Source organism: Haliotis rubra, unplaced genomic scaffold (assembly GCF_003918875.1).
Source record: "Haliotis rubra isolate DU_JTF1 unplaced genomic scaffold, ASM391887v1 Scf101, whole genome shotgun sequence".
Classification (NCBI taxonomy): Eukaryota; Metazoa; Mollusca; class Gastropoda; order Lepetellida; family Haliotidae; genus Haliotis; species Haliotis rubra.
In genome coordinates, this window is record NW_025764904.1 from 1273908 (window position 1) to 1282616 (window position 8709).

The 8709-nt window shown below is 39.8% G+C and overlaps 1 long non-coding RNA gene across 1 annotated transcript; it reads right to left on the bottom strand.

Moving 5' to 3' along the window:
• Positions 1-1455: 1455 nt before the first annotated feature.
• LOC124268877 lies at positions 1456-2888 on the bottom strand. The gene is made up of 2 exons (XR_006896364.1): positions 2727-2888; positions 1456-1512 (listed from the first exon to the last, which is right to left on the bottom strand). It is a non-coding gene; the product is annotated as an uncharacterized LOC124268877 (long non-coding RNA).
• Between the last annotated feature and the right edge of the window lie 5821 nt (positions 2889-8709).

The following is an 8709-nucleotide window of genomic DNA, read 5'->3' on the forward strand; positions in this document are numbered from 1 at the left end:
ATAGACTTGGTAAACTTGGTATGTTTCCCTTTGCCAAAGTCAGGCTTGCATACCACTTGCACAATGATGTGTCACCAGACGTGAAAATACATTATGCGTAACTTCTTTGGGCGTCATTTAGAAGTTGGAGCAGTCAGGAAGGATAACAATATATGGATAAAAAAAACGTGTTTAGTACAGTGGGTCGACGTTTGTGTGTGGGTTCTACCACTGCCATCAAGTAAATGGTGAGCAGAGTATGTAATGAGAGGCATATATACAAGTGTGAGGAAGTGTTTGTACAGCACAATGGTAGACAGACATGCAATAGCACGGGGAAGCCAGTTAACAACACATTGCTTAAGATACAAGGAAGCGTTAACGAGTGAAGGCTGAAGTAAAAAGAAAGGATGCGGATCCTTAATGAGCTGATAGTATTCTGGGTATATGCAATAGCATTGGTTACGGTTTAAGCAGAGATGACTGAACACCCAAGGATATACCAAACACTCAGTGTCCGAATAAATGTGCATGTCGTAAGAGGCGACTAACGGGTTCGGATAGTCAGGCTCGTTGACTTGGTTGACGCATGTCATCGTATCCCACTTGCGTAGAGCGATGCTTATGATGTAGATGACAGAATTGTCAGGTCCAGTCTTGAGTATTTACAGACCGCTGCCATATTGCTGAGTGCGGCGTTATACAACCAACAAACGTATCATAATCGCGTAGATTGATGCTCGTTATGTTCATCACTGGATTTTATGGTTCATGTTCGATTTGCTTACAATACAGTTTGAATATTGCTGAGTGTGGCGTAAAACAACAAACAAATCTAAGTGGAAGAACTAAATAGTGATTCGTAAACACATGCCGAAGCAATGGAAATTGTACAATCGATTGATGCTTTGTCTGAATTTTTCGTGAGGCTTTGGAAGGAGTTTTGACATTTCTTCACGAATTGTAAACCAGAACGTCGTCTGTCCAAGTCGGGATGTTTCCAATACACAGGGGGGGGACACATGCATCTTTAAAGGTAAATAGATACATATTTGCGCATGGGTCTTTTTGCAAACACTTGATAGCAAAACATGCTTCTGATATTGTAATCAGAAGTGAAGTGCTTGCATCAGAGTGAGTTTTGTTTTACCCCGCTTTAAGCAATATTCCACCAATATCACGGCAGGGGACACCAGAAATGGGCTTCACACATTGTACCCATATGGGAAATTGAAACCGGGTCTTCGGCGTGACGCGCGAACGCTTTGACCACCAGGCTACCCCGCCGCCCCGCTTACGTCAGAAGTATATTGGTTATGAAATGGTTGTGGTCGGTCCGCTCTAGTACCCATTTCACAGATACAGGAACTGAGACAGGTAAGGGTTTTGTTCAAGAATGAAACATGACGAATTCTGTCACTCGCCTGGTGTTGTTGAATATTAATAACGTGACAATTAAGTATGCTGCATATTTTATTTGGATCGTTTGGGCGGGCTTTACATAGTTGCTTCTGGGGTGGTCCGTCTAGTCATCTGCAACAGATTAGAATTAATGTATTGTATAAAAGACAACCAGTTAACACTGACAAAATCATATGTAATTATGTATGTGTCAACCACTTTTCTCAGTTAACTGAATGGTGGCGCTGAAGTTTGACACAATGACAAATGACATCTATCGATTTGTTAAAGAAGCAAGTTACTATAAAACGTTGTCCCAAGGACTGAATGAGTGAGTGAGTAAGTGAGTGTGGTTTCCCAGAGATAGTAAATCCGTGGAAGTCAGGGTTGTGTTGTACCCCCTAGAAAAAAATACCTGGGCACATTAGTAAAATTGGTCTTCAGCATCCAATGCTTGTCATAATATGTAACGGTAATTAACGGGATCGGGTGGTCAGACTCGCTGACTTGGTTGACACATGTTTACGTATCTCATCTTAGATGCTCATGATGTTGATCACTGGTTTGACTGATCCAGATTGGATTATTTCACAGACTAACGTCGTATAGCTGGACCATTAGCCGAGTGCAAACAAACATCACAATTCGAACAAAGTCTATCTGAATTAAGCCCCAAAGAGTTTAATACTTAACGCTGTATTTAACCACTGGTCCTGTGATTGATATCAGTGTTACGCCGCACTCAGCAATATTCCAGCTATATGCCGGCGGCCTGTAAATAATTGAATCTGGACCTGACAATCCAGTGGTCAACAACATGAGCATCGATCTACGCATTTGGGATGCGATGACATGTGTTTAACCCGGACCTTCATGGGTACCCTCATTGTCGAGTGATACACTTTGTAACTCAGTCCATGTTAACACTTAAGTTTCATCAGGTCATCTTCAGCCTTCTGAGTAGATTTTTCACGATGCAAATGGGTACACTAGGGGTAAGCATTGGTAGTAAGGAACAACTTATTCACGTGCAGGATCTCAACACCCCTTCCCCCAATAACGGATCACTTTAGAACAATGGCCCTCTTGAAGTGGCCATATGCCGTGTCATCTGAGCAGACATTGGTGGATTAAAGCGACTGCCACTGTCCCTGCGAGATGTTTATAAATCCTTACCATGATGAGGGGCGGTGGGATAGCCTAGTGGTCAAAGCGTTTGCTCGTGACGCCGAGGACCCAGGTTCGAATCCCCATATGGGTACAATGTGTGAAGCTCATTTCTGGTGCTATTGCCGGAATACTGCTAAAAGCGGCGTAAAACTAAAGTCACTCACTCACTCACTAACCATGGTAATACTTGCTTTTCCGTCCGTGCTTTCATCCAAACCATCTTGACCTGTACCCCCATCTGTGGTGTCCTGACGATTGTCTGTAACGAGGCAATCTTGTCCCAAAGTGATATCCATGCCTCACCGTAAATCTGTTCCATATCGACGATGCTGACCACGGAGCAGCTGCAGCACAAAAGCATGATTTCAGTTACATCACGACTGACACTAAGTACTGTCGGAAATAGAAAAAAACCCTGTTTTTAGGCTATAACTCTGTATCCCTAAAATTTACACAATTGTAAATAGAATGGCGAAATAACCCACATCGGCCTAACTGGACCTTCAGTATGATGCGTAATAGAATATCCAGAAATGCATGTTTACTCGTAAAATGGAGCAAAACTTAGAAAAAAAAATACGAACAGCTTCTGAAAACAATAGATCAGACTATAGATGGCAATTAGGTCGCTCAGCCAGGTATGACGACGGACCGTCGACTCACCTGGCATGAAATACATGTGCTGCCTGCAGGCGCAAGGGGTCATCTCAAATATATTTTATGCTTTGTCAGGTGTGTTAAACATGTCTCATGTATTGATTAACATCTTACGTGTCTTTCTTTCATAAGGTTTATGTTGGGATATGTAAAAGAGTATGATACCCATAGAAAAGCTTAAATCAGCCATCGCATTAAATGTCTCAAAATATATAGGTGGCATAACCACCCGATGATGGACAGGACTGGATATTATTTGTAAATTGCTATGACATGCCGTTTGCCTCACCAGTTTAATTCCCCTAAAGGATTATCTTATTTCAGCTGATATCTCTTTCCGTCGTCATACCTGGCTGAGCCCGATCCCAACCACCGTCTGTGACACCCGTCCTGACACACCGTTTGAGACGACTCCTCCTATCTGTTTGTTTTTGTAGTGATAGTGAGACTCCATGGTAGCTGCATCCTTAATAGTTTCAGTATTAAAGTTATCATTTTTTACGTCAGCTATTGTTTATAATGAAGCTAAGTTTAATTTTGGAATGGGCATTTGAAAAGTGGCCTTTGTAATACAATCACATCGCACACTAATTTGCATAAAGTCATGCTCTGTTCCAAATAAATCGCTTTGGACTTTAAAAAAACCCGCATTGCTCATTTCGGCACTAATCTCTCTTCAGTAAAGTCCTTTTTCTACATTTCCTATCTACCTACCACTGAGAATGTAGTTAGGCCGAACTTAGTTTAACAGATATTTCACACTTTCACATTAACTACATAAATTGCAGATATAAATGCGAAAAACCAGGGGTTTTTTTTCTATTTCCGACAGTACTTTAATAATCCAATCTTGACCAACCAATCCAATGATTGAAAAAAATCCTTATCCGATTAATTGCGATGCGATACATTGATGTGCAGTTTTTATTTATTGAGAAAACCCTCACAACGGATACGTTTTATCGTGTTTATTCAACGCCGCACTCAGAATATATTCCAGCTATATGGAGGCGGTCTGTAAATATTCGAGTCCAGTGATCAACATCATCAGCATCGATCTACGCAACTGAAATGCGATGACATGTGTCAGCCAAGTCAGGTAGCCTGACCACCCGACCCTGTTAGTCGCATGAGTTGCTCAAGATCAATTCTAACCCGGATGTGGGTCAAAGATCAGTCATTTTGACCGCTTCATGTTGTCGCCGCTTATGAAAAGCACAGGATGCTAGGGATGCTATGAATAACTATGAACAACTGAATGTGATTGCTGATGAAACGATTCAACAGACCAATGCAAACCCATACATTCGAGGGCCATGCTTCAATGTTTCTTGCAAAGAAGCACAAACAAGTCGAAAAAAGTCTGAAAAATACTTCTGCTGAAACTCTCTGTTCGTAATTTAAACACTAAAGGATTCGTGACTTCTTTTGAAATAGAAACAACCTGTGACATTAACAAATTTGGTCTATGTGATTTATTCCATCACCCCCATTTATAAAGAGTGGAATAGTATTAAAGAAATTGAAGTAAAATGTTCCAAATCTGGCTTTTTTCATCTTAAGTAAGGTAACCAAAATTAACGACTAAATCTTATAGTGCAAACATGTGAACACTGGTTAGAGTGAGTTAAGATTTATAGTCACATCGTCAATATTTCAGCCATATCGTGACTTAAAAAGTTATAAATTGATAATAAATGGAATTAAATTACAACAACCTGTCGACGAAGTACAATAAAATAACTAGATTATCACAGGGGAAATCCGAGTCACGCTTTCTGATCGGATGGCGAGGCTCGCTTAATTGGTTGACACATGCCATCGTGGCTAAATGGCCTACATGGATGTGCATCCTCTTGATTAATGAATTGTCTGGTCCGCACTAGATTATTTACAGTTAGCTGGAATATTGCTGAGTGCGGCGAACCTCCATTTATCAACGGTACATTACAGTTCACTCTGTTATTTGATATGGTTTGCAGAAAATCTTGACGCTGTTACATTAATAATTAGCCGCATATGGTTCATGGCGTTTTGTAGGAAGCTGACTAAGAATTTAAGCGTATACTTATAGACCGAGCTTTAATATCGGAGAGGGTGGGGGGTAAATGACACTGAGCATGCTGGATGGTCTGATGTGTATAAATATAATTTTGTTCCATCTTCAGTGAACAAGATTGAAACAGTTGATATGAAATATCACACAGATGGTTTTCTCCTCATACTTACGACACGGATATTTGCTGCAGTTGACTGTTCTCTCCTCGCGGGTAACACAGTCTGGGGGAGTACAAGTATTATTGCAGACGCGAGTACGGAACTGCATCTTTGTCCCACTTCCACACGACACCGAACACTGACCACTATTAGTCCAAGGGCACCAAGGGCCGATCACTATATGAAATCAAGACAGAGTAAAAAGATTTTGTAACCCTTGATAATGCTATTTTGAGCGTCAGTGCAGCAAGTACAGATCCATTGCAAAGGCAAATCCATTGTTATCAAGGTTGGTTACATATGACATGATTCCCTCTGCGGTTTTAAGCTATTTCCTGTTAGTTTGTGACTCAAAGGTTGACATCATGATTTTCACACGTAACTGACAGTGGTTTGTAATTAAATTCAATTAAATATTTCAATTTACGTTTACTCAATTCATAATATTAGCTTCCCTGACTACATCCACAGCATGACAGCAGTCTGTAAATAGTCCCATCCTCAGCAAACAGTCATGTTTTCATATTGCGATGTCTCATCTCTGTCACTAATATTTGATAAAATGTGTGACTTTATAACGGAATATTTCCTCTCCTTCAACCTATTGAGAGTATACTCTTTATACACATACTATAAAGCTTCTCAACATAAGAACACAACATCACATTCCCTTGGGAAGGCACACTGTCACTCAGCTCCATTACACATGCATGTAGTACATATTTACATGCCTTCCCTAATCACTATACTCTAAGGCTTTTCTACTAACCTGGGCATGTACAAAGCTCACAGAACACTGTTCTCGTCTCACGTAAGGAAAGGTCGGCCGGGCAACAGGTAGATTGGGTACAAGTTCGTGTCCGAGCCTGCGCTTTTGTTCCAGCCCCACAGGTCGTAGAGCAAGTTCCATCATCAGCCCATTCTGTCCATTCGCTTATCACTGCAGAGAAGACCAAGTTCCTAATGCATCACACATCGATAAAGTGTATGAAACTAGTGTAAGAATATAAAGATTTTTGAAAATGTTGGTATGACCATATTTTGGGACTGTAACAAAGTAAGTGGGATGGTTTATAGTCAACTGCTAGACGTAGTTATTTAACTTCTTTACAGTAGTATATTTTGTTTTTATCATGGAAATCTAAGATTGCTCAACGCTCTGGAAAAAGAGCATGTGTTCCTTAACTGGTTTTTGAGTGGTATATATTTGTACTTTTGAGTTCAAATGGTGTATATATCCTTGACTTTTCCCTCAGATTTATAGTTTGAATTATCATGGAAACTACAACATACATTTTATATTCCCTCTAACTTTTCTACATATTTCCCAAAAGATGATGTTCTTTTCGCGTCAGTTACACTGATGAAAATGTTGAAAAATTGCTCTGGCTGCATTACACATGATAAAAGGTTTTCCTTTATTACTTAGTAAAAGGTATTTTCCTACTTACCTGGACATGTACAAAGCTCACAGGACACTGTTCTCGTCTCACGTAAGGAAAGGTCGGCTGGGCAACAGGTAGATTGGGTACAAGTTCGTGTCCGAGCCTGCGTTTTTCTTCCAGCCCCACAGGTCGTAGAGCAAGTTCCATCATCAGCCCATTCTGTCCATTCGCTTATCACTGCAGAGAAGACCAAGTTCCTAATGCATCACACATCGATAAAGTGTATGAAACTAGTGTAAGAATATACAGATTTTTGAAAATGTTGGTATGACCATATTTTGGGACTGTAACAAAGTAAGTGGGATGGTTTATAGTCAACTGCTAGACGTAGTTATTTAACTTCTTTACAGTAGTATATTTTGTTTTTATCATGGAAATCTAAGATTGCTCAACGCTCTGGAAAAAGAGCATGTGTTCCTTAACTGGCTTTTGAGTGGTATATATTTGTACTTTTGAGTTCAAATGGTGTATATATCCTTGACTTTTCCCTCAGATTTATAGTTTGAATTATCAAGGAAACTACAACAGACATTTTATATTCCCTCTAACTTTTCTACATATTTCCCAAAATATGATGTTCTTTCGCGTCAGTTACACTGATGAAAATGTTGAAAAATTGCTCTGGCTGCATTACACATGATAAAAGGTTTTCCTTTATTACTTAGTACAAGGTATTTTCCTACTTACCTGGACATGTACAAAGCTCACAGGACACTGTTCTCGTCTCACGTAAGGAAAGGTCGGCTGGGCAACAGGTAGATTGGGTACAAGTTCGTGTCCGAGCCTGCGCTTTTGTTCCAGCCCCACAGGTCGTAGAGCACGTTCCATCATCAGTCCATTCTGTCCATTCGCTTACCACTGCAGAGAAGACCAAGTTCCTAATGCATCACACATCGATAAAGTGTATGAAACTAGTGTAAGAATATAAAGATTTTTGAAAATGTTGGTATGACCATATTTTGGGACTGTAACAAAGTAAGTGGGATAGTTTATAGTCAACTGCTAGACGTAGTTATTTAACTTCTTTACAGTAGTATATTTTGTTTTTATCATGGAAATCTAAGATTGCTCAACGCTCTGGAAAAAGAGCATGTGTTCCTTAACTGGTTTTTGAGTGGTATATATTTGTACTTTTGAGTTCAAATGGTGTATATATCCTTGACTTTTCCCTCAGATTTATAGTTTGAATTATCATGGAAACTACAACAGACATTTTATATTCCCTCTAACTTTTCTACATATTTCCCAAAAGATGATGTTCTTTTCGCGTCAGTTACACTGATGAAAATGTTGAAAAATTGCTCTGGCTGCATTACACATGATAAAAGGTTTTCCTTTATTACTTAGTACAAGGTATTTTCCTACTTACCTGGACATGTACAAAGCTCACAGGACACTGTTCTCGTCTCACGTAAGGAAAGGTCGGCTGGGCAACAGGTAGATTGGGTACAAGTTCGTGTCCGAGCCTGCGTTTTTGTTCCAGACCCACAGGTCGTAGAGCAAGTTCCATCATCAGCCCATTCTGTCCATTCGCTTATCACTGCAGAGAAGACCAAGTTCCTAATGCATCACAAATCGATCAAGTGTATGAAACTAGTGTAAGAATATACAGATTTTTGAAAATGTTGGTATGACCATATTTTGGGACTGTAACAAAGTAAGTGGGATAGTTTATAGTCAACTGCTAGACGTAGTTATTTAACTTCTTTACAGTAGTATATTTTGTTTTTATCATGGAAATCTAAGATTGCTCAACGCTCTGGAAAAAGAGCATGTGTTCCTTAACTGGTTTTTGAGTGGTATATATTTGTACTTTTGAGTTCAAATGGTGTATATATCC